Here is a 24,371-nt window from a genome sequence, read left to right on the forward strand (position 1 = left end):
GGCCAGGTTCCATCTCAATCATGTGCTGTATGTCTTCACTTTCTGATGCGGAGTCCTCGCCAGCTCCATGAGAAGTAACTTGGCCTTTACACGTGCAGAGCTTGGAAGTACAGAGGAGCTAATGACCTCAAGGGAGGAAATCTCATCTGAGGGGATATGGGAGCCAGGAGATAAATTCCCCAGCCTCCTATCCTTCAGAGGAGTCATGCTGGGAGGCCTTCTGAAGCTTCCAGTGGAATATAGCTCCTAACACCCAAAGAGACCACCCCAACAATATATCGTTATATTGACTTTTCCTCCCTAGTCCCTGCTTACTGGATTAATCTCTTTACAATTCCTGAAAATAAATCTTTATCTCAGGCTCTGCTTGGGGAGAAACCAAATTTCTAAGTACCACTCTCAGCTAGGTGGCTGTTCCCCTTTCCTACAACTTTATCTTTTTCAAAGCAGGGAAATTTGGGGGGAGGGGGCTTACAAATTCTTCTTGATTCGTATATAATAAGGGGGGAAAATACCATGTGTCAAAACCTACTACGTGTTAGGATCTCTACCACAAATATAGCAATGAGTAAAATAAAACATTTTCCCTAGGGAAGTTGACAGTTTAGTAAGTGTGGGGTGGCCAGGGTAGGAAAGAGGGTTGAGATTCACATCTAAAGTGGGAGGAGACAAAGGAGGCACTGTTTCCATCTCATTGGAAAAACCAAGACAGCTTCATAGAGGAGGTGGCAATTGAGAAGGTCAGAGTGGAGTGAGGAGGATCTTCTGGATTGGGGGAACAGGATGAGCAAAGGCCCAGGAACCAAGAAGGACAAAGCTGGGTGGGATGACTTGGAAGAGCCCAGATTCGATGAGGTGTCAGGCACGTGAATGAGGTTCACTGAAGATAAAGCTGGAGGTGAGGTCTGTGTTGGCGACCCTCAGATGCCAGCAGCGGGAGTCTGGGCTTTGTTCTTCTGTGAGAAGTAACCTTGGGGTGCATGTGCTGGCATTGGTAGACCATTCAGGGCACAGTCTTGGCACTCTGCAAGAAGGCTTTCCATTGACTCCAGGAGGTGGCAGGCAGGGTAACCAGAGGAAACCATAATTCCAGAAGATACATGCACCCCAATGTTCATAGCAGCACTATTTACAAGAGCCAGGACATGGAAGCAACCTGAATGTCCATCAGCAGAGGAATGGATAAAGAAGATGTGGTACATGTATGCAATGGAATATTACTCAGCCATAAAAAGGAACAAAATTGGGTCATTTGTAGAGACGTGGATGGACTTAGAGACTGTCATACAGAGTGAAGTCGGAAAGAGAAAAACGAATATTGTATATTAACACATATGTGGAATCTGAAAAAATAGGTATAGACAATCTTATTTACAAAGCAGAAATAGAGACACAGATGTAGAGAACAAATGTATGGATACCAAGGGGGAAAGGTGGGGGAGTGGGATGAACTGGGAGATTGAGATTGACATATATACACTATTGATACTATGTATAAAATAGATAACTAATGAGGACGTACAGTATAGCACAGTATAGCATCTACTCAATGCTCTGTGGTGACCTAAACGGGAAGGAAATCCAAAAAAGAGGGGATATATGTATACATGTAGTTGATTCACTTAGCTGTACAGTAGAAACTAACACAAGATTGTAAAGCAGCTATACTCCAATAAAAATTTAAAAATAAATTTTAAAAAAAATTAGGCAACTTAAAAGAGATAACTAACATTTATTGAACCCATACTATATACCAAATACTGATCTTTATTTGCGTTATCTAATGTAATCCTCTCAACAACCTTTTGATAATGGTACTAATACTATCTCTACTTTACAGACAAGAGCACAGAGGTAGAAACAGGCTAAGTAAGTTGCCCCCAATAGAGCTAGTAAGTGGCAAAGTTGTGAATGTGCCAAAGGCAGTCTGGCTCCTGTGTCCAGCACTTAACCTCATAGCACTTAACACTATGGCAGGGGTGTGTGAACAGGGAAAGTTGCCCACCATTCCAGTAAATAAAGAGTGTTGCCCACCATTCCAGTCCTACAGGGATCAAGCCATCAGCCACTGCAGCCACCCCAGCCCCATAGTGTGCCTTGAGGGGAATTCAGGATGGAGAAAACAGGAAGTATTCTGTGTTTTGGATACTGGCCCTAGATAGTTAAGGTGTATATCTAAGGAATAATTTCAATGAACCCAGATCCTTGCACCTTCCCATACACAGAAAATCACTAAATCATTAACTTGAGATGTCTGTTCCCTGTGATTAGCAGTCATCTTCTGATGTGATGTTTGACTATCTCATTCCTGCCTTACCTCTTTGGAGCAGTTTTTCAGAGCTATTTGAGAGGCTGTGTCCTGGACTATAGTCCTCAGTAAGGTCCCCGAATAAAACTTAACTTGCAGCTTTTAGGTTGTACATTTTTTTCAGTCAGCTGGTGGGATGAGAGCTAGGTAAGACTGGCAGTCAGCAGGAGGTATTGGGCAAAACCCTATTTTCAACAGAGTGCTCTGCCCATTGTAGGGCTTAGGACTGGGAAACAGAATTAAGGACTGACCCCTAATTACAGGATTAGGTGAGGGGACTAGCATCATTTTTTGGCATTACTCAAAAGTCTCCTTAGCCTTCTCTAGTTTTGAACATACATAGCCCGTCCATGTATATTCAAGCCTGTGGGTGGGGAAGAAATCCCATCCTGGGCCGGGATTCCGTGGCTCACCTCATAGCTGTTCACAACCGTTGCTACCACTGGTTTTGAATCTCCAACTTGCCATCTCTTCAAAGACCTATACCTCTAAGTAGCCCCATTAATACCCTAATTATTTATTTATGAAGCATCTCCCAAGTGAAGATCCAGCTACTCCATGCTGTTTACTCATTAATAATAACAATAGGTCACCCAAATACCTACATGCATTCTATCACTTAATTGTCACAACTGTATGAAATAGGTACAATATTATAACTACCTTCATATTTTAAATAAATAAGCTGAGTTACAAAGAGGCAAGATAGCAAATGTAAAGTCACTCTGTTGTAGAGGGTTCAAGAAATTGATGGAGCCATTTCACTAAGTCTGCTTGAAAGCACCATGAAGCTGCCAGGAACCAGGCTGGGGTGATTGCAAGGTATCTGGACTCTTGTCTCTGGAAGCCTCTCCCTCAGGCATGGCTCCCCACCAGCAAGAGCCATAAATATACTCTTGTTTAGCAAATGCCTCTTATAAGCCAGACCCTTGTCACACATTGTGTCATTTCACCCTTACAGTGCCCTGTGAAGAAGGAATGGCCACGGCTATCCTCATTTTGTAGACGAAGAACCTGAGGTTCAGAGAGACTTACTAAGCTAAGCGCACAATTGTCCTCAAAGGGCTCATGGTCTAGACAGGGAGATAAACACATTGAAAGACATGAACAGGTAATCAACATGACCAGCTAACTATTAAGTGCTGTGAGAGCCCCCCAGGAGGGAACAACTGACTCTGCATGGTGACAGCAGGAGGGGGTAGGAGGGTATAAGGGAAGAATCTGGAAAGGTGTCTGTCACGAAGTGGCATTTGTGCTGGGTTTCAAGGGACAGGAGGCATATGGGGGGGGGCAGGGTAGAGAAAAGGCATTCCAAGCAGTACAGGGAATAACTAGTGTGAGAGTGGTGGGTATAGGTTGGTATATTCTAGAAGGGTGAATGGTCAAGCATGGCAAGAGCAATGGGTACAATGGGAGAGATGACGGTAGAGAAAGAGGTGGGAGTCACATCCTAGAGGGCCCTGTGAATAATGCCAAGGAGTTTGGATGCTATCCTGGAAATGATGGGAAACATTTTAAGTTCTGGAGAAATGTGGTGAGATTTAGGTATGCACCTTCCACAGAGGGGAAGTGGAGATGGAAAGGGGAAGGAAGGAATAAAGAGAAGAAATATTTGCACAGTCAAATCAGTAAGTCCTCATGATGCTTTGGGGTGTGTCTGTAGGGGCTGTGAGAAAGGGCTTCAGAGCTGACTCTCCAGTTCCATGTTAGAAGGTTGGGTGAGTGGACGGTGGCAGTCATTGCATTAAGGAGGAGCAGCTTGAGGAAGCGTGGCATAGATAATCATGAATCAGCCGAGCTTGAGGAACCAGGCACCCAGGGGAAGATGTCCAGGAAGTTGGTGGACCTGAGAGGTGAGAGAGAGAGAGATTGAAGAAATCCATTGAGCAGATGTTCATTGAGTGTCTACCATGTGGCAGGCACTCTGCTCAGTGTCCTACAAGGCACAGCATTGGCTGGGGATCCAGAGGGGAATAGCTCAGGGTCCCACTCAAGGAGCACACAGTCTGTAAAAGGAGTGGACCAGTAAGAGTCCTGCCATGTTGCAGGAGCCAAAGCATGTCCTGGGTCTGGGGGTGGAGCATGAAAGAAGTAATGGCCAATTCTACTATGTGGGAAACGATCAAAGAAGGCGTTGAGATACGAGTGTTTGCATAGGAGGGGTCTTGAGATGTGAGAATAGGTGTTCACAGGCCAACAACGAAGGAAAGGGCATTCCAGACAGATGGAACAGCAGTGACAGGCACATAAAAGTGCACACAGGCCTACATGGCTATGGCCTGCAAACAGCGCAGTATGCCTGGAAGATGTAGACATGAGAGGTGGAGAGAGGAGGAGCTATGAGTTATGATACTGAGGAGGTCAGCAGAGGACAGGTGGTAGAGGGCCTGCAATGCCATGTTAAGTGGTTTGGACTATTCCCTGGATAATGGAATCCACTAAAGAAGTTTAAGCAGAGGAGTGACATGATTAAGTTTGGAATTTTGGAAGTCAGAGAGTAGCAGTTAAAATTATAGTAGTGGATAAAATCTATCAGGAAAAAAAAAAGGAAGAAGGAAAAATACTGAAGATTGAAGATTGGTTCCAGAGGTAAGCAGAGAACTTCATAGCACCCTGCCCAAGTTGGCCCCTGTACCAGATTATTAAACACTAACTTCTGTGGAGCACATACTCTGTGCCAGATGCTAGTCTAAGCACTTTATATGTATTACCTTATTTAATCCTCCTAATTATCCCATGCGGTAAATTAACTAGAACATGATAGGGCCAGGATATGGAGCTGAGATTTGAACCCAGGTTATACAACTTCAGAGCAGATGTGCTGTCACCACTGGACCACACAGCCTCCTGCAATGATGGTAGCTAACATTTGTGAGGGTTTAATAGATACCTTAATAAGTGCTTTGTTTGCACTATCTAGTTCGGTCCTTACAACAAGCCCGTAAGAGATGAGAAAATGAAGACACAGATGGGCACATGCAAGTTCCTAAACTCGGCCAAGTAGGAAAAGCTAAGTAGCCAAGTTTAATGCAAGTTTTCTGGCTCAGCAGGCTGTGCATGTAATGATTTTGCCCTGCCGACTCTAAGTGCTCCATACATACTAGCTGGTTGAAAGAGCAGTGTTTCTAAGAATTGGTTTCTGCATCCCCAAGACACAGGTATCACCAGGCCAAACACTCAGAGGTGACTTTCCAGAGGCTGAGGTACAGGGAGTAGTGGGGCTGGCTCCTATTCCAACTTGCCTGCTTCTACAGCCTGACCCTTGTAGGGCGGGGTGGGCATCAAAGACTGCAGGGATGAGGTAGGGCCAGCCTGCTGTTCCCTTAGTGGCCAGGCCCCATCAAAGGCGCTTGTGTCAGGCTCTGCTCTCTTCCAAGGCTGGGCAGATCAAAGAGGCTTGCAGAAGCTGGGTTTCTGGGCAGCCCCAGTTCTGATCATCAATTGTCACTTTGGCAGTGACAGCAGAGGGTCCAACATGACAGGACTACCACAGCCAAGGCTCCTGGGGCAGACATCAGAGAGGCAGCTCCAAAGGCCAAGAAACTGCCTGAGGCTCCTTTGGGCGTCGATCCCTGGTGGGAAGAGAGGAAAGAACTGGAGAGGCCCCTAAGGAAAATGGAGCAGGTTCACTACAGGGAAGTTGCTGCAGGCGAGAAACCTGACCTTGGCATTTATATGCCTGCCTTGGAACCATGAGATCTGATTCCCTCCTGTAGCTGGGAGAATTGTTGACACGCTCACATGCATTCACTCTCACACATACATTATGTATGCACACACACACACATGCATACACGTTACACACCTCTATATATTTATACACACACACACACACATGCACACACACATACATACACCTGAATCACCCACTGGGACATACATGCATTATAAACATACCCCAACACATGCAGACTCTCACACAAACTAAAACACATAAAAACATTTATGCCCGTATGTTCCCTCATACTTATCATACTTGCCTACATACGCATGCATGCACATGCGTACACACAGCCATACACACACCTAAAGATGTACGTAAGTAACCATACACATGTGTGGTTACTCGTACATGGGCGTGAAATCTTTATAATATAACCTGCCAGCTTCTAGAGCCCAAATCCAATGTTTTCCTCTCCAAAGGGTGAGAATAATACTTGTGCATAGACTTTAAATATAGAAATAAGACTATTACACAGGTCCTGATGCCAGCCACTCTCCAACTCCTCTGTAGAAAAGTCTAGAGGAAACATCCAAAATTGTAGCAAACAGCGTTTATGTCAGCTCTTGGAAAGGACTTTCTATTGTAAGAGCTATTAAAAATATTAGCATGTTAGAATTCTGTTCATTGAGGAATATTTGGTTGCCAGAAATTTGAACCAGTTGAAATAGCCATTCTGCCTCTGAAAAGAGTTACATGCTTTGAATTAATATATTATAGATAGATAAATGATAGATAGATAGATAGATAGGTGATAGAAAATGACCTACTTGTAAATCAGAGGGATCTACTGTAATTTGGGGATCTGAAAACACTTTAGTTTAAAAGACAGTATCAGAGTTCAGTTTAGCTAAAGAATTAACAAATAAGTGTAAATAGAGCAGTTTTGTACCAGAGTTTAGATCTTGTTGAAACACCCTCTCTTTCGTGATCAAAATCGCATGACTGAGAAAAATAGCATGGGGTCCTTTCAGACAAGTCCAATATCATCTCCTCTGAGAAGTCCTCCCTGACCCTCCCGCCACCAGACTGGCATGGGCACCTGGAGTGGACAGTGTGGTTTGTCACCCAGGTTTCCCTTCAGGACAGAGGCACTCACTCCACCAGCTGCTGGAAGCTTTGGCTACTCATGGCTCCGAAATTGTTTCTTCAGCTAAAGGTAGCATCTCACCGTCCCCTCCCTGGGGACAGCCTGCATCCAATGACTGGTTGACGTGGAGGTATAAAGGTCCAGGCCCCTTGCCTCAGATGGGACAATGAGAAAGGGTTATCCCCACTCCAGAACTTTCAGCAGGATCAGCTGAGGCCTCTGTTGCAACTGCATCACAGTGCAATATCTCCCCCTCTTCATCTTCCTTCACTCGCTCACAGGTATTGTCCCTGAAGGCACTCCCCGATAAACCTCACACACCCAAATCTCAGACGCTCAGAATCAGTGTCCCAGAGAACCTGACATATGGCAGCATCTTTCCTCAGTGACCCCACATCTCTATGTAGTTTCTTTTCCTCACAGCCGTGCCCAGACAACAGCAAATTTATTAAAACTGTATCCCAAGTCCCATTATCACCTCCACGGCTGCCACTCTGGTACGGAGCTGCATTACCTCCCCTCTGGCTCACTTGAACTTTGGACCAGTCTCCAAGCTGGTCACCATACTTCTTCTCTTGACCACTGCAGTCTATTCGTCAACATAATAATAAAGGTAATCCTGCCAAAACATAATTCATTCACATCACTTCTTTGATCAAAACTCTTCAGTGGCTTCCCATCTTATTAAAAATTAAAAAAACGAAAAACAAAAAGACAAGAGTCCTTGCCATGCCTGCAGAGCCTCCATTACCTGGCCCTCTGCTTGCTCTATGCCTTCATCTCTCGTCTCCCTTGTCCATTCCTCTCCAGCCCACTGCCTTTCCTGCTGCTCCTTGAACGCATCAAGCCTCTTCCTGCCACAGGATCTTTGCGCTTGGTGGTCCCCCTTCCAGGACTCCTGGGATTTATTCCTTCCCTTCATTTGGTTCTCTCTCAACTGCTACCTCACTGAGAAGACTTCTCTAGTTGTTATTTAAAATGCCACAGTCCCACACCCGTCACGTTCCGCCCCCTTTCCTTGTTGGCATTTCTTCGCAACACTTTTGGCCACCTAACATATTATAGACTTATCTACTATCTGTATCTTCCCAACATGACAGCATCAGCTTTGACATGTTTGTTGCTATATCTCCAGTACCAGGCTCTCAATAGATATTTGCTGAGTAAAGTAATTGGCTTATAATGAGCTTTTGTGCATCTCTCTCCTCCGTTAGGCTGTAAGCAACCTGTGTTCAGTTCTGGATCTTGTTTATTTCAGTATGGTGAGTACCTAGCCCAGAGCCTGGCCATACTCTAGGCACACAAGAATATTTGAGATGAATGAATGAATAAGTGACTGAGACTAATGATATGGCCTTCAGCAAGCAATACGTTGCCTCCTTAGGCCTCAGTGTTCTCCTGTGTAAAATGAAGAGAATACTAACCCCCGCCCCCTGCCAACCTACCTCAGAAGGTTGTTGTTAAAAGTTAACACTGTACTATACCAACTTCAGAGGCACTTCTAAGAAGCCAAGGGTGCCATATCCATGCAAATACTGGGCACACAGGAAGATAAGTCAGTAAGTCAAGCAAGCTCCCCAGGCTCCAGGAGACCAGGACTTCAGCCCCCATCTGCAGACTACCTGGAGCCGTAGACATCAGGCCTTCAAGATATTCTTTTTGTAAAACAATGGCTTGTGTGTTTGCTGCCAGTTAATTTCAGATCTTCTCTACAGTCAGCCAGCAGCTGTTTCCACTGTAAAAATAATACACCAATGACAGCAAAGAAAGTAGTGAAACGGGAAGGAAAAACCCCCTAAAAATTCTAGAACTAAAGAGGGGTTCAGAAACTAGCGTCTATGCTCTGCGGCTGCTTCCCACTAGCTATCTATTTTACGTTTGGTAGTGTATATGTGTCCATGCCACTCTCTCACTTTGTCACAGCTTACCCATCCCCCTCCCCGTGTCCTCAAGTCCATTCTCTAGTAGGTCTTCTGGGTGCTTTGTGACCACCTAGAGGGGTGGGAGGGAGGGAGGGAGGGAGACACAAGAGGGAAGAGATATGGGAACATATGTATATGTATAACTGATTCACTTTGTTATAAAGCAGAAACTAACACACCATTGTAAAGCAATTATACTCCAGTAAAGATGTTTAAATAAATAAATAAATAAATAAAAAATAAAAAGAAACTAGCATCTGTTAGTCTACAGTCAAGGAACAGGCATAGAAATTCAGGCTTAGAGCAATCAAACAGTGCTCTGAAAGCAAGGGTGGTCGTGGTGATACAAATCACGTCTTATGCAAAACAGAGCCTCTTAGCCCTCTCCCCACAAAGCCAATGTTCCACGTTGCATGTTGGCTTGTCCCTGAGAAGAGTGCTTTAGGGGGTTTCACATATACCTACACACTCAACCAACAACGCCAAGTCTATAAGCAAGAAAACGCCCCCCTCGCAATTTCTACTCAACGTTACTAGTCCTGGTTAGTGGAATCTGAGGTTAAAATGAAACTCTTCTTACCAGTGATGCAGCTGGGGACATATCAAAGGTGTGAAAGCTGATATGCCATTTGTCTCACTGTCAGTGATTTAAGATGAACATGGCCCCCGTGGATGCACTCGAGTTGCTATCCTGCATCCTACTCCTGCATCCACAGTCTTCCTGTGCCTTGACACTTGCTTCGTTGGCCTGTGTGGAAAGCCCCCCCTGACACTTACTCTTCTGAGACTCCAGTGGGGATCTAGATTACTCCAAGCAGAGCCAATATCTTCACTACTCCATACCCTCACCCTCTTAACCACATCTTACCAGTCACCAAAACATTTGGATTCTGATTCTTGATGCTCTCTCCAATCCATCCCCTCCTTGCTTTCCCCAGTGCCACTATTATTAATCAGACCCTCAAATATCCTGTATGTGTTAATGGAGTAATAATTTGAAATATTAACCCCAGTGCTTTTATTCCCGTTATTATTTCTATGCATCCCATGGTCTTTCCCACATTAAAACTAGAACATAAAGCCTGAGCATCCATTGCCTCAAAGAACGGTAGTTATAGCAGAAATGCAAGAAGTAAGTAAGTTTATCATTGGTTTCACAGCCAAAGTCTTAGCCTAAACAATAGATTAGGAAGGATATTTACTGAAAGCATAAAGCTTAACTGAGTTGAGAGAACTGGCAGAGAGTCAGAGAGGAAATTAATAAGGTAGATGCCTGTGTGGTTCTTTAAGAGGGGTCCCTGTGTTCTGCCAGCCTAGGCTGAACCCAGGGGTACAGAGTAGGGAAGGTGACAGTTCTTCCCTTTAGTTCTGGGATCTGTGGAGACCCTGTGCTCCACTTCCCACTTTCAGCCCAGGAAGATGGCAACCTGGAGGGTTCTCCTGCGATCCACAAGGGAATGGGAACAGAAGAGTTGGTGTAATTACTTGGGACATTTAGGCATAAGGGCTAACTCAGACCCATTGAATTTTGCACAGTGGCCAGAAAGTCTCCAAAAGAATAGTCTCAAGGCCGTGGACCAAAGAGAACTTGCTGGGCTTCCCTGGTGGTGCAGTGGTTGAGAGTCCGCCTGCCGATGCAGGGGACATGGGTTTGTGCCCCGGTCCGGGAAGATCCCACATGCCGTGGAGCGGCTGGGCCCGTGAGCCATGGCTGCTGAGCCTGCGCATCCGGAGGCTGTGCTCCGCAATGGGAGAGGCCACAACAGTGAGAGGCCCACGTAGAGAGGCCCGCGTACTGCAAAAAAAAAAAAAAGACCTTGCTGTCTAGAAGATGAAAAGACCACACAATGGCCTGTGTGGATCAATGACCTAGGCCACATAAGAGCCTGGATGTCTCAGCAGATGCCAGCATCAGTAGATGAGAGCCACTGCCACTCTCCCCCATCCCCACACTGTCCTCGCCCCATAGGTTGATGCTATAACCTCCCCCCTCCCAACTCCAGAACTTAGATATAACCACAGAGAGAAGAAAAAGAGGGAGAAATGTCAAGCTAAGATTCAGCTTCTGCCAAGAGAGGACTTGGGTTTAAGTTTATAGAAAATAACTTCATTTTTGCACACCTTTGCTTAGGAGATTTCAAAAGCTACCTAAAATCACTGCAGTTGTACCCTAACTGGTCTCTCTACCTCTACCCCTCACCCCTCCAGTCTATGCCAGGACCAGAGGGGCATTTATTTAACGTGGATATGACCATGCTTCTACTAGTGACAAGCCAGGTTTTCAAGATCTGCAGATCTGGGTTCAAATCCTGAGTCTAGATGTCAGCTGTCCTTGGGCAAATTACTCAACCTTTGCGAGCCTCATTTTCCTACCTTGTAAAGTAGAATAATCCCAGGGCCTACCTCACTGGATGCCATTAGGACTCCATGAGATGTTGTAGGTCTTGGCACAGATTAGGTGTCCAGGCAATATTTCTGGTCCCTAATGTATGATGGTGTCTATCACTTCCTTGGCTCTTTGCATGTGCCACTCCTCTCCTACCTCCCAAAAGAAAAGCAGAAAATTCTCCCAACTATCACGTTATTCCTCAAGGCATTAGCAGGGCTAGCTTCTTCTGGGCCACCTAGGGTAGGTTTAGGGGCTTCTCAGTGGTGTACCTTCAGCTCCCCAAGCTCAACCTAATCATAGCATCCAATGCACATTATCTGGTTACTTGTCAATGCTCTTCAAAAGCCAGAAGTAATCCTTGATCCCTACAGTGATGGCCCTGAACCCTCTTACAATCTTGAGCTCCCTTTTCCCAGAGAAGACCCAGGAGGCAAGAGGAAGCCCTTCTTTAAGACAGTGGTAGGGAAGGGGTCAGAGGTCAAGTTAAGGAAGAGTTGGGCTTGTAATCTTGCCTATGGCTTCTGTGAGAGTCCTCCATGACCCATGGGCCCAGGGCAGCCTGGCATCCCAGCAGGCTGGAATGCAAGTTTTCCAGGTCAACTTTTATCTTCGTACATGGTGTTTGTCCCTTTGATCCTTGAGCAGATCAAACAAAGCTCACTAATCAATGGCTTCCCTCCTTGCCTTTCAGAGCAGATCATCAAACACAGCCTTCATCTCTCCCTGCTTCCCTCCCACCCTTCTTGTTTTCCAGTCAGTCATCTGCTCTAAAGACCCAGTCTGCGGCCCACCTATCACCCCTCCCAAGTACTGCAGGTGGGATTGTTGAATGTCTTTCATTCAAATGAGTGTAGATCAATTTCAGTATTCACTCACTGTCACATCCTGGTACTTACCTCTCACCTAGGCCCTTGGGCAGGGGTGGAGTGAAGCATAGACTGGAATTGCCTGGTCTTGGTGTAGAAAGCACCTGATAATAAGAGAACCAGGAAAAAAAGAGACTTTTCTGAGCCTATTTCCCCTTTCGTGTAACTGGACTATTACTTCCTGCCCCCTCACAACCCCCAACTCACAAGGTCCAAGCGAGCAAGTTAATGGGTGTGAAAGTTCACCAGGGAATGTGGCACTCTGGGTGCACATTGGGTTTGGCTAGTCATAGTCTTTACATGTTGGGAAAGACTCTATTCCCAGTTTCCCCAGGACTTCCTGAGAAGCAGGAATTTCAGTGCTAAAACCAAGAAAATCCCAGGCAAAAGTGGATGAGTCAGTCACCCTACAAAGAGACAGCACTTGGGAATGGATGTTGTGGACTGAATTATGTCCCCCCAAAATTCATTTGTTGAAGGCTTACCCACCAGTACCTCGGAATATGACTATAATTAGATAGAGCCTTTAGAGAGGCGATTAAGCTTAAATGAGGTCATCAGGGTGGGCCTCAATCCAATTCAACTGGTATCCTCTTTTGAAGAGGACATTTGGACACAAAAAGACACCAGGAACACACACAGAAAAGAACATGTGAGGACACAGCATGAAGGCGGCCATCCACGTGCCAAGGAGAGAGGCCTCAGAAGAAACCAGCCCTGCTGACACCTTGATCTTGAACTTCTGGACTCCAGGACTTTGCAAAAATAAATTTCTGTTGTTTAAGCTGCCCAAACTGTGGTATTTTGTTATGGCAGCCCAAGCTGACTAAAACAGTGTCCCACATACTCTATATCTAACTATTTGAAAGTCACATACCAAGAAAACACACAGACATTAAAATGTTTCTATCTTGTCAAGTACACCTCTATAAAGACCTGAAAGGCCACGTAAGAGTTTAGAATTCTCAGGATTCTGTGCCACTCCTGGTTGGATAGGGTATAGCCCGCCTCTGGCCCCCAGCCTATGGCCTGTCCCGTTATACTCCCACACCCTGTCTTCGTCTTACACCATGAGTAGCTTCCCAAGTCCATGTGTGGGAACCTGGCTCTGATTACAAACACCCCCCACAGACAGACACTCTTTGGCCACCCTTCAGGCCTAACGGTGTGCACACTGAAGGTGGGATCCGTCTCAGGGAGCATAGGCCACTGTCAGCTTAGAAGCAGACTCGGGGTCAGTAGGGCTGGGAATTGTGGATTCCCAGATGCCAACAGCATAACCTGCAAGGAGAGGATGAGGGTTCTAGGTTGACACATCCCCTCAGCCCATCAAATCCCTCTCTTTAAGGGGAGTGGCCCCAGTAGAACAGAGTGGAGCCCTCCAAAGTGTGGGGATCAGGGCAGGGCTCCCAGTTGCCCTGGTCTGAGGGCAGTACTTTCAGGAAACCAGATCCCATGCCTGTGCTGTGGCGTTCCACGCCAGTCCAGAAACAGGGGAGGAGGAAGGGACCAGTCAAGGGGGGAAGGGATTTGAATCCACACCTTCTGGTTCCAGAATCCGAGTTCTTAATGGATTCTTCAGAGCTTAAGAATTTGCACTGCTTCTTACCAAGAGCACTGCTTCTTACCTAGAGCAGTGGTCAGAGGAGACGGCCAGAGTGGGAGCCGTCAAAATAGCCTGATGTGTAGGAAACAGGTGGATGAACAGAGGTGGTTCCCTGAAGACGGGCATTCTGGGACACTCATGAGGAGGGACACGTCTCAAGAATTTGAACTCAGGATTTCTCCTGCCTACAAGATTTCTCCTGCCTACGAGATTTGTGCCCTCACTCATTAGAGCCCTGTCTTCTTCTGACAGTGATGATAATAAAAGTAATAAATTATCTCTCCATGTACATTAAGGAAAGAAACGTGAACATGCATGAAAGAAAGCTTTTGCACATAAGTCACACTCATGGAACAGTATCGGCTTCAGCTTAGGAGCAAGTAAACTGAGGCCCGGAGAGGAGAACTGGCTAATCAGAGGTGACAGAGTTCGAAATTTGACTCCAGAATCCAAGTGCATTTTAATCGTGGCACATTGAGACGATCCACAGTGGCACTGAATTATGTCCATCCGTTTGGACAGGCATTTATTAAGGTTTCTGTGCCAGGCATTGATTAGCTGCCAGCACAGAGATGTAGACGAGATCTGTCTCTGCTCGAGTGACTCACAGACCACAGGGGAAATGGGCAGGTGAACTACAATCGCAGCAGTTGAGAAGTGCCGGCAATAAGGAAGTGCAGGGAGGACCCAGAGGATGGTGTGTGAAGATCACCCCAGGAGATGATTCAACTGGACCTTCAAGGCTAAGGGGAAGTGGCAGAGAACAGAGGGAAGAACCTGCTGGACAGGGAGCAGGAGTGTTCTGGGGAAGGAGATCTGAGATAGAGGGCAATCCTGGTGCTGCTTGGAGTGCCCCAGCTTGGAGCAGGGGTGGGGTTGAGGGTGGGATCGTGGGGCCTATGAAAGTCTAGTTAGATATAAGGGAAGGTCTACTCAGATTTTAATCCAGGAAATGACCAAATCAGAGATGCACCGTTATCTGTATCAAGCACCTCTCACTTTGTACTGAAATGGCCTCTTTCTTTGTCTCTGTCCCCCTCCCCTGTCTTTTAGTTCCTCAAGGAATGAGTTTTATTATAGGCAGTGTCCCATGCAGTGTCTGGAATTCATTTACTGAATGAATGAATGAATGAATGAACAAACTCTGCTACCCAGTCGTATTCTCCTATTTTGGCTTCCTTTTCTTTCCTGTGCTGTTTCTGATTTTAGTTAAGGATTGAATGTGGGCTCCACACATAGGCCCTGAGGCTGTGAGTCTGTGTGTGTATGTTTTACATCAGCCAAACCAAATAAACAAACACATGGCAGAACCCCAGGCGTGCTGCTCCTACACTTGGCACCGCTAGCTGGCACGTGGCTGCCCCTTCCCAGACACCCCAGCTCCTCCCTCCAGAGTTAGGATGCCGCCTAGAGGCTTGGCTGTGGACTTGGGAAGCCCCCTCCCCTCTCCGGCGGCAGCAGCAGCAGCAGGACTCCAAGCACACGCTGACACGCTCCTTTTACTTGGAGGGAATTTGAAATCACTTTTGTCTTAAAACTCCGGAGAATTGGTTGGCAGCCCCTAAGACAATGAGGGCCCACCGACAGGGTGGTGACCACAGTACCAGGACAGATTTCTGACCTCCTGTCTCCAGCTGAGCTTCCTGGCTCCATTATACTCATTCCAACTGGATTAACTGCCCAACCCCTACTGGCTGCCCTCGTGACCCCTAGGGTTTCCTTCTGTGGGGCATGTCTGACTCTTCAAGAGTCCCCAGATCTGTGGTCTCAGTACGGTGCTCACCCTCTGAGGTCTTCTTGTATTTCCCCCAAATCAGTAAATGACTGCCCTATCTCTAGGTCAGGAACTGGGGGCTAATTCTAGACTCCATTTCCCTCACTCCACAGCCCTAGTCACCAGGCATTGCAGAGTTGCCCACAGAGCTGCTTCACAAATCCATCTCCCTCTTTCTACCCCCTAGAGCTGCTGTCCTAGTTCACGTCCCCCTCATCTCTGTTTGGACATGTACAACTACCTCCTACTGGTCTCCTTGCCTCCGTCTCCCTTCTATGATCCCTTCTTCTTTCTAGGCACCATATCAATCTCTCTAAATTACTGATGTGATTCAGTCACTCCTTGACCTAAAGACAAAAATAAAATAAAATAAAATAAAGTATTAAAAAATAAAAAACCTTAAATGGTCCCTATAACAAAAACTGTATGTTGTTCTTCAATCTCCACTTTTCTCTAGTAATACAACACCCACATTTTAGGGGGCTACTCGAATTAAGACACATTTCCCAACCTCCTTTGCAGCAAGGTGTGGTCATGTGACTCAGGTCCGACCAATGAGATCTAGCTAGAAGTGCAGTATGCAACTTTTAGCAGTGTCCTTAAAGGGAAGTAGTGTGCAGTTCATCTTCCTTTCTTCCTTTCTGCAGGATGGAAAACAGATGTGATGGCTGGAGCTGGAGTAACCATCCTTGATCATAAAGTGCCCTTGGCAATGGAGGTCACACAGGGTAAGATAAAAGTGTATCATGGATCACCATACAAATCCTGCCTTTTTCTTCCAAACTTTCACATGAGAAAGAAACCAACTTCTATCCCAATGAAGTCACTGTTATTTCAGGGTTTTCTGACACTCCAGCTGATCCCAGTTTTAATGAATTACCACCTACAGATGGAGTCTGGAGCACAAATGCAAGCAGGAGCCAGGTAGGCAGCATAGCTTAGTGATGCCTTCAGGGAACAGGAGACTAGGAATGGATTTGTTTATTCATTCATTTTTATTTATTTATTCATTCAGTTTTCCATTTAACAAGTATTTATAAAGCCCCATTATGTGCCAGGCACTCTTAGGCACCGGGAAGGCAAAGACAATCATATCTGGTCCCTTCTTAAAGGAGACCTAGTCTGATTGGGGAAGACATTTTAAACAGATAAATGTAGAAGAGTGTTATGGAGATTGTAATAGCGATGTAAAAATGTGGTAGAAGCACAAAAAAGATTGAATTCTAAATAAAGATCTGAAAACAAAAACTTCAAAGAGAAGGTAACTTCTTCCTAAAAGATGAGTGATGAAGGGAATTATGGATAAACAAAGGTTAGGAGGATTCTATTCCCTGTTGTTGCAATTGCCTTCCCTTTCGGGGAATTGCAAACATTTTGGTGGAATAGAGCCCAGGTGGGCTCCGCCCAGAAGGCAATGGGGAGGAACATTAGTACAGCATAAGGAACTCTAGGACTTGATCCAGTTTGTTCTGCAGACTTTTTGCTCACTGAGCCCTTTACAGGATTTGATAACGCTAGGGAATCATAGTTCCTTACCAACAGCACTACATTGTAGAAGAGCTGATGTTTAGCGACTGCAGGCACCATGTCTAAAGATCTGACACGTAGTAGGTGCTTAGTAAATTTGGGTGTAGTAAGAGAAGACTTCCTGAGGGGTTTTGTCTCTCCGTTACTCTCTTGCTCCAACACCCCAAGTAAAAAGTCCTGGAAGTTTGGAGGACATTACAAATATGTAAAAATCCAGTATTACATAGGACTGGCTAACCCAATCAGAAACTGGGTATAAACAATCCATTTGTCACTATCTGTGTAGACCCGGTGTACATCAGCCCTGCCTGGTGGAGACTCTTTAAAATAACAGTGTAAAAGTGACTTACCTGCATTTTTTATGAGCATTGAAAGAAAACGTCCAAAGCAAGAAATACAGAAAGCACAAGGCACATAGATGATGACCTCTCACTAATTTTCACTTTGCACTTGTTGCTACTTAATCTTGGGATGCATCCGTACTCTAATTTCACCGTAGTCCAATGGAGTCAGTTTCCAGGGGCTGGATGGGGTGACTTAGAACCCTGAGCAGATCAAGTCATCTCTGCGGCTCTCAGACTTCCCTCAGGGGCTCAGAGCCCAGCTCCCTGCACAGTGGTCCTTTTCACTCTTCAAACAGAGCATCGGATTCTCACTACAGACTCAGCATGACCCTTGCTCTTGCCCTTTCCATCTTTTACAATTTCTTGTGCTCCAAACGGCCCTAAAGATAACCATGGGGAACACATACCTGACATAGTTTCCTCTTTGAAGCACTTTACTCATGGGAGAACTCTCTTCAAAGAATGCTTTAAGAGAATAGAAAAGAACAAGGCTGGGCTGCATTCGTCAGCCAATAAGGACCTTGGAAATAACTCCTCCAGCTGCTCATTTCTAAAAGTGGAAAGCTGAGACCCAGAAAACTAGAGTGGGTTGCCTAAAAACACACAGAACACTTCAACACAATTCTTCAGCAGTTTGAAGTGTGTGTACTTTCCAGTCCTTTTCTCTGCCTACACCTTGTAAACATGTTCTGAACAGATGGAAGAGTGATCCACCCCAGTTAACCCTGGGCACACACAGAGTCCCCAAGCTAAGGGCACGGTTCAGGACAGAGCCCTCTGGGAGCCTCCTTGGTCCAAGCATGTCGGGAGACCTGAGTGGCTTGGGAAAGCCACGTGGATGGAGGGCCTGGAGTTGGGGTCAGCGAAGCAGCAGGGAACCCAGGTGATGGGAGCAGGGCTGGCCTTCTCCTCCCTGGTCTGCAAGCTTTGAACCTCTTGGGCCCAGCAGGTGGGCATCAGGGTTGGGGGCATTACCATTTATTTTTCCACTTTGATCTTTTGTCTTTTAAGTGTTGTGGAAGATCTTTTTGGCTGGAGCCTGAGAAACTGAGCATGAGAGGCTGTGGCTTCAATACTGTGAAACTCTTTTCTTTGCAAAGCCCACTGCCTATCTCATTGCATCCCCACAAGTCATTTCTTTGCCCTTCCTGCCTCTCAGTTTTCCTCATCTACAAAATAGGAGGGTTGGACTCATCCATTGATTTTCAGACTTCACCTTTTAGCAGCAGAACCTCACCTTTTCCCCCTCAATTTACCCCCAGAAACCCAACGCTCAAAGCAAAGTGCAGCTGCTCTGCCTGAAGCTGGAGGTGGGGGTTCTCTGTCTACTTGGGTAACCTCGAGGCCCCTTCTTTAGTCAGTTGACCCCCAGGTCCTGCTAGAAGCACTAAGAACACAGTTTGAAAATCTCAGGACTAGATGACCTTGAAGTCCCCTTCCGGTTCTCCTTTATAATTGTAAAGCGAAGCCCTAGGAATTGTGGGAAGGGGAGCCAGGACCTCTAGTCTGATTATGTAAATGAACTGGCTGAAAGTCAGAAGTGGCACGTGACCAGCCTAAGTTATAGGGCGGCTCTGCCTCTTTCTGTCAAGTCTTACCCCCTGTTCTGCCTCCATGTAGAGACCATGCATGCAAGCATGCAGCCAAATAGAACTACTTAGAGTTCCCCAGACGTGACACTTTTACCCCTCTCTGCCCCTATTAACGCTCTGCCTTCTACTTGGAACGCAACTCATACTCTTTCCAGACTCTTGAATGGGCACGTGTTTAAACGGGATTCAGTAGCACCCCTTCTCTGAAGACTATCCCAAATCCCACGCCCTTTTCTTTGTGCACGCATAATTCTCTGGAGCTGCCTCTGCCGTAATAACAGTCCTTGGTGATTTATCCCCTTAACTCTTCCACTAGAGGACCCATAATATAAGTGACTTATATTTTCGGGACTTTTCAGGGTAGCTTGCACACAGTAGATATTCAAATATATGTAGTGAATGAATGGATAAAGGAATGAGGGGCATCGTTGGGACTGGCTGAAGTGCTGGCCTTCTGTCACCACGACTTCATCATCACAACAATCATGGAGCAATTTTCGTCTTCCCCTCTTTAATGTTGCCCAATATCTTCCTCCATAATATTTCCTAACATTCAGCTCCAAGAAGCAAAGGCAATTTAAATGTAAGGTTGTCCTCAGCTTGCTTAATACAAACAGCCTCATCTGCTAAGGATAGATCAGTGTGGTCAAAACTCAAAACCCACAGGGCAAATTTCCCCCAGGGAAGTCATTCAGCATAGGTCATAAAGGAAGAAAGAAATTTTTATCTATTGGTGCCCTTCTGTGTGATGGATGCTTTATGCAGGCAGGAGAACCAAGTATGCTACCCTCTTCATCCCTTTTGTCTTGCCTACTGTCACCATCCACATCCCCATCTGGGAGAACGTTGGTTTTTGGCACTTTGAAACATTAAGATATTCCTAACAAGATGACCCCTATTTGGGAAGTTTGTTAGCCTCGTGTAAGCTTCTCTGAAAATTATGAGATGAAAAGGAAAAAAGGACTTGCCTTCAGAGATCACTTCCAGCTGCAGCAGTGGGTGTCCAGGGCCTGCAGTCTGGAGGAAGTGTCCAGCAGTGCCCAAGTGTCCTGAGACAGTGGCCTCAGCAGTGGTGTTCTAAGCCAGCGATTCCTGGGCAGGGTCTGGGCTGTACCAGCCATCTCTTGCTTTCTACTTAAGCCTCCTTGATCTCTCACCTCCTCAAAGTATGAGCTACCTGATAAAGTCTAATAAGTTCCTTTTGTGTTTACACTTAAAAAATAAATAGAATTTGCCAACTTAGACTCAAGGGGTCATAACTTGGAACAGAATTTGCAGACTGGAGCACAGTGATAAAGCCCAGATTCTTCAGAGACAGGATAAGAAAGAAGGGAGGCCAAGATGGAGGGAGAGATCTGAGGAGCTCCATTCAAGGTGAACTTGACAGAACTAGAAGAGGACCTAAGGAGAACAGTTAAAACATGTTTGCACCATCTTCTATATTCCCAGTAGCTTTGGTGATGGACTGAGCACTCATGCAATTCTTACATTGGAAGACAAAGAACCAGCTTTGCATTTCCTCATGTCATTCTCACAACAGCCCTCAGAGGTAAGTCCTCCTGGTCTAGCACTACTCAGAGCACAAGAAGCCTTTCCTCAATGGCCTTGTGCCATCTGGCCTTTTCCTGGAGGCCAGGACCTTGGGCCAGAAGTGAGGGGCAAGTGGAGGTCTGGAGGAGGGCTTATGTTCTGATATTGAAAGAGAGAACAGAAAAGTAGTTCTCTAAGAGTTTTTGGGGTGATGGTGCTTCCATCACTGAGAAGTCTACCAAAGTCGGGCAGGAGGAGGCATTGTCTACAGAAACTTAGTTGAGAGGCTGGTGTTGGGGAGGAAGACATTTTCCTCTACCCTTCTAGGCTTTATTGGCTGGTCTAAGAGTTAAACTGACATGAGACAGATTAACAGGAGAAAATTAAAAGTTTAATAACATGTGTACATGGAGGAGACCCAGGAGAGCTGAGTAACTCATCAAAACAGTCAAAGCCCTTGAGAAAGGAAATTCACATGGACGTGGAAAGCAAATGTTTGGCAAGTAAATGTTTGCTGGGCCTTGCAGAGACAGTGGGACACAGAGTGGATGGTGATCTCTAGGGCCCGCTGAGTGTCCCCTACCACACTTAGCCCATAGTTTTTGCAGATATCTCTGCTGATAGCTCTTTTCCAGGGATAGAAAAATTCCCTCTATCTAAATTCGATTAGGCAGTTAGTGAAGGAGGTCACTGAGTCTTTCGGGCCTTGATTGTTTTCAGCCTGAAGTAATCCACATGCTAAAGATTTTGGGGTGGCAAGTTTTGCTCCCCTACACTGGTGAATTTGTTTAAGCCCCTTTCACGTGATGACAGGCCAGAGTTCAGATCCTGGAAGTGTACTGAGTTCGTACCATGTGCCAAGCACAGTGCTACACTCTGCGGCAACAGCTGTGAGCAGGACATCCCTGCCCTTGACGGTCTGGAGAGCAGATGTACTGCTGCTGGGGGTTCCTGGGCTCTTGTCTCTTTCTCGCCAGAACATTGTTGGAATTCTTTATCAAAAGTGAACCAGAGGGATCTTGTGGTCCATTCTTTTGTCCTCATCCTCTGTTGTCTGTTGACTTGATTGTGTTTTTGTCTGAGAGCTGAAGCTCTTTGCAGTGTGTTCTCAGTCTTTCATCTGCAATTGCTCAAGCTTACTTTGCCTTCATCATTTTCCTGCATCAGCTGTGCTTACACTGCTCAGTTGTATTTACATTGCTTGAGCCTCTTCTGTCCTTGTTTGCCACAGAACCAGTACATGAAAATGCAGCTCCAAAACAATGGAAACAGACTACTGTTCTCTTCAGTGATGTCCCCCATTAATAACTGGTGCAACGGAGGATTCAGTTAAATGAAATAATATATAAAATGTATTAAGATTGTGCCAGGCACGTGGGAGGCACTCAATATATGTTAGCCATTATCATTAGAAATCTGTATTCTTCAAGCTGACGTTACCTGGAAGAAGTCCATTACGCAGAGGTCCTTCTTGGCTCTCATTAGCAAATGGCCTCTTGACCATAGCAGCTGGGGTTTGGGCCACCTGCTTCCTGCTGCTGTTGTTTTCCCTGCTTAGCAGTGTCGTTCTCACCTTCAAGCAGATCATCCCTGCTCTTTACTCCTCACCACACACTTACCTTGAAGTGTCAGTGGGGGCAGAGAAACATGCATTCCCTATTAAATTTTAACCACACATTGGGGACAATGTGAGGTCATTTATCCATTCAGCGAACATTGTGAGCACTTACTCTGTGCTGGGAGCTGTGCTGGGTGCTGAGGCTACATAGATAAATGAATCACAGCTCCTGCCCTTCAGGAACTCCAACATGTAAACTAAGTGGAACATGTTAACTATGTCCAGGTGTGAACAAAGTGTCCCTTTGTGTTATGGCAAGTATTCCTGGAGACTCCTATTCAAATGAAATTATCCCACCTAAAAAGATGAGCCAGCAACAGCCCCCCCCACCCCATTTTCTCCAGAATCAAAACAAAATTGCATGGTACTTGTGATAGGTTACAGAATTTTTAAACAGCTATTAACTCACTCCCCCTACCTCCTCCTATGGGAAAGAGCTCTTTCTCCCCATTCATGTTGGGTATGGCTATGTGACCTGCTTTAGTAGAAGTGAGTGTTTAAGTTCTGAGCCCAAGCTTTGAGAAGTATCCTGTGTTTCTTATTGCTACTCTGAGAGGTTCCAACCCCCTCCATAAGAAGAACACAGCCCTGATAGCTGCTACCTTCTGTCCTGGACCCACAGTGATATATGGTACAGACCTGAACTTGCCCCCAGGCCTGAAGAAGAGCCATTACTATGACCTAAAGATGCATGTGCAAGAAATCAATGATTATTTTTTATGTTCTGTAATTCTGTACTTGTTTGTTACACAGCAAAACTGACTAGTACTGTCTTCAAGACTCAGTGCTCTATATGACTACACCCACCCTCTCTGGCCTTCTCACACTTAACAATTCACCTGTTCCCAAGCCCACTGTGTGAGGTATTCCCTCTGCCTGGACTTGTCTTCTTCACTTACTTATGGTTCAAAGCCTGGATCAAATGTTCACCTTTTTAATGATACCCTTCTTTTTTTTTTTTTTTTTTTGTGGTACGTGGGCCTCTCACTGTTGTGGCCTCTCCCGTTGCAGAGTACATGCTCCGGACGTGCAGGCTCAGCAGCCATGGCTCACGGGCCCAGCCGCTCCGCGGCATGTGGGATCTTCCCAGACCGGGGCACGAACCCGTGTCCCCTGCATCGGCAGGCGGACTCTCAACCACTGCGCCACCAGGGAAGCCCAATGATACCCTTCTTAACCCCCAGCCCCAAAATAAAAATAAATATGATGATAATAATAACACTGATAATACATTGCTAATTCATTCAGTAAGTATTGATTGGCTGCCTGCTCCAAGCAGATCCACGTTCTCCCTGTGTGCCTCCCAAGGTCTTCATCCAAATTCATCAGGCCCTCACCACATTGCCTTGTAATTGGCTGTTTAGGAGGCCTGTTCTCCCACCAGCTGTTGCCTCTTCCAGGGCAGAGGCTGTCTTTTTTGTCTCTGTGTCTGGGAGTGAGGACAAGCACAAAGTAAACGTCAGTTAAATTCAATCTCCCTGTGAACAGCAGTTGACAGTGTATGTGGCCACTTCCCCGAATGAGAGAGAAAGAGGCCAGAAGGACCAACAGCTGGAGCTGATGCTGTTCCCACCTGCAGCCCTGGCCCTGCCTTGGGGCCAAACCAGATCTGACTGGGGCAGGAAGTCCTCAGGCATCTTCAGGATCTAGTCCAGTGGAGCTTAATGTTGATTCACCCTGTTTACTGGCCTCGTGTGTGAGTCATTTTCCCAGCACTGAGTGCAGGACTCCACTATTTTACCTGGGTCGCCTCTCCACTGGCCTGACCTGGGAGGTGGTCTGTTTTACCCCCATGCTTCTGGGATGGCTCCCTCACACTTCCCACTCGCTAAAGCACCTCCACAAAGAGCAGGTTCTGAGCTAGGCCCTCTTGCTAGGAGCTGTCTGGACAGGACCGGTCTGTTTGGTCCCAAGTTCTGGTAGCTTTTCTAGGCATTAGGTTCCTCTAAAGAGGGATTTAGCTTTGTTTTTGCCAGTCCTTTCTCTTGTTAGCACGGTTCTGCGCCTGGGACCCAGCTGGTCTCTGGGGCCTGCTCCCAGATGGCAGCCACCTCTGACTTTGAGAAGGAGAGTATAAAGTACCC

Source organism: Grampus griseus (genome assembly GCF_964374135.1).
Source record: "Grampus griseus genome assembly, chromosome: 8".
NCBI lineage: Eukaryota > Metazoa > Chordata > Mammalia > Artiodactyla > Delphinidae > Grampus > Grampus griseus.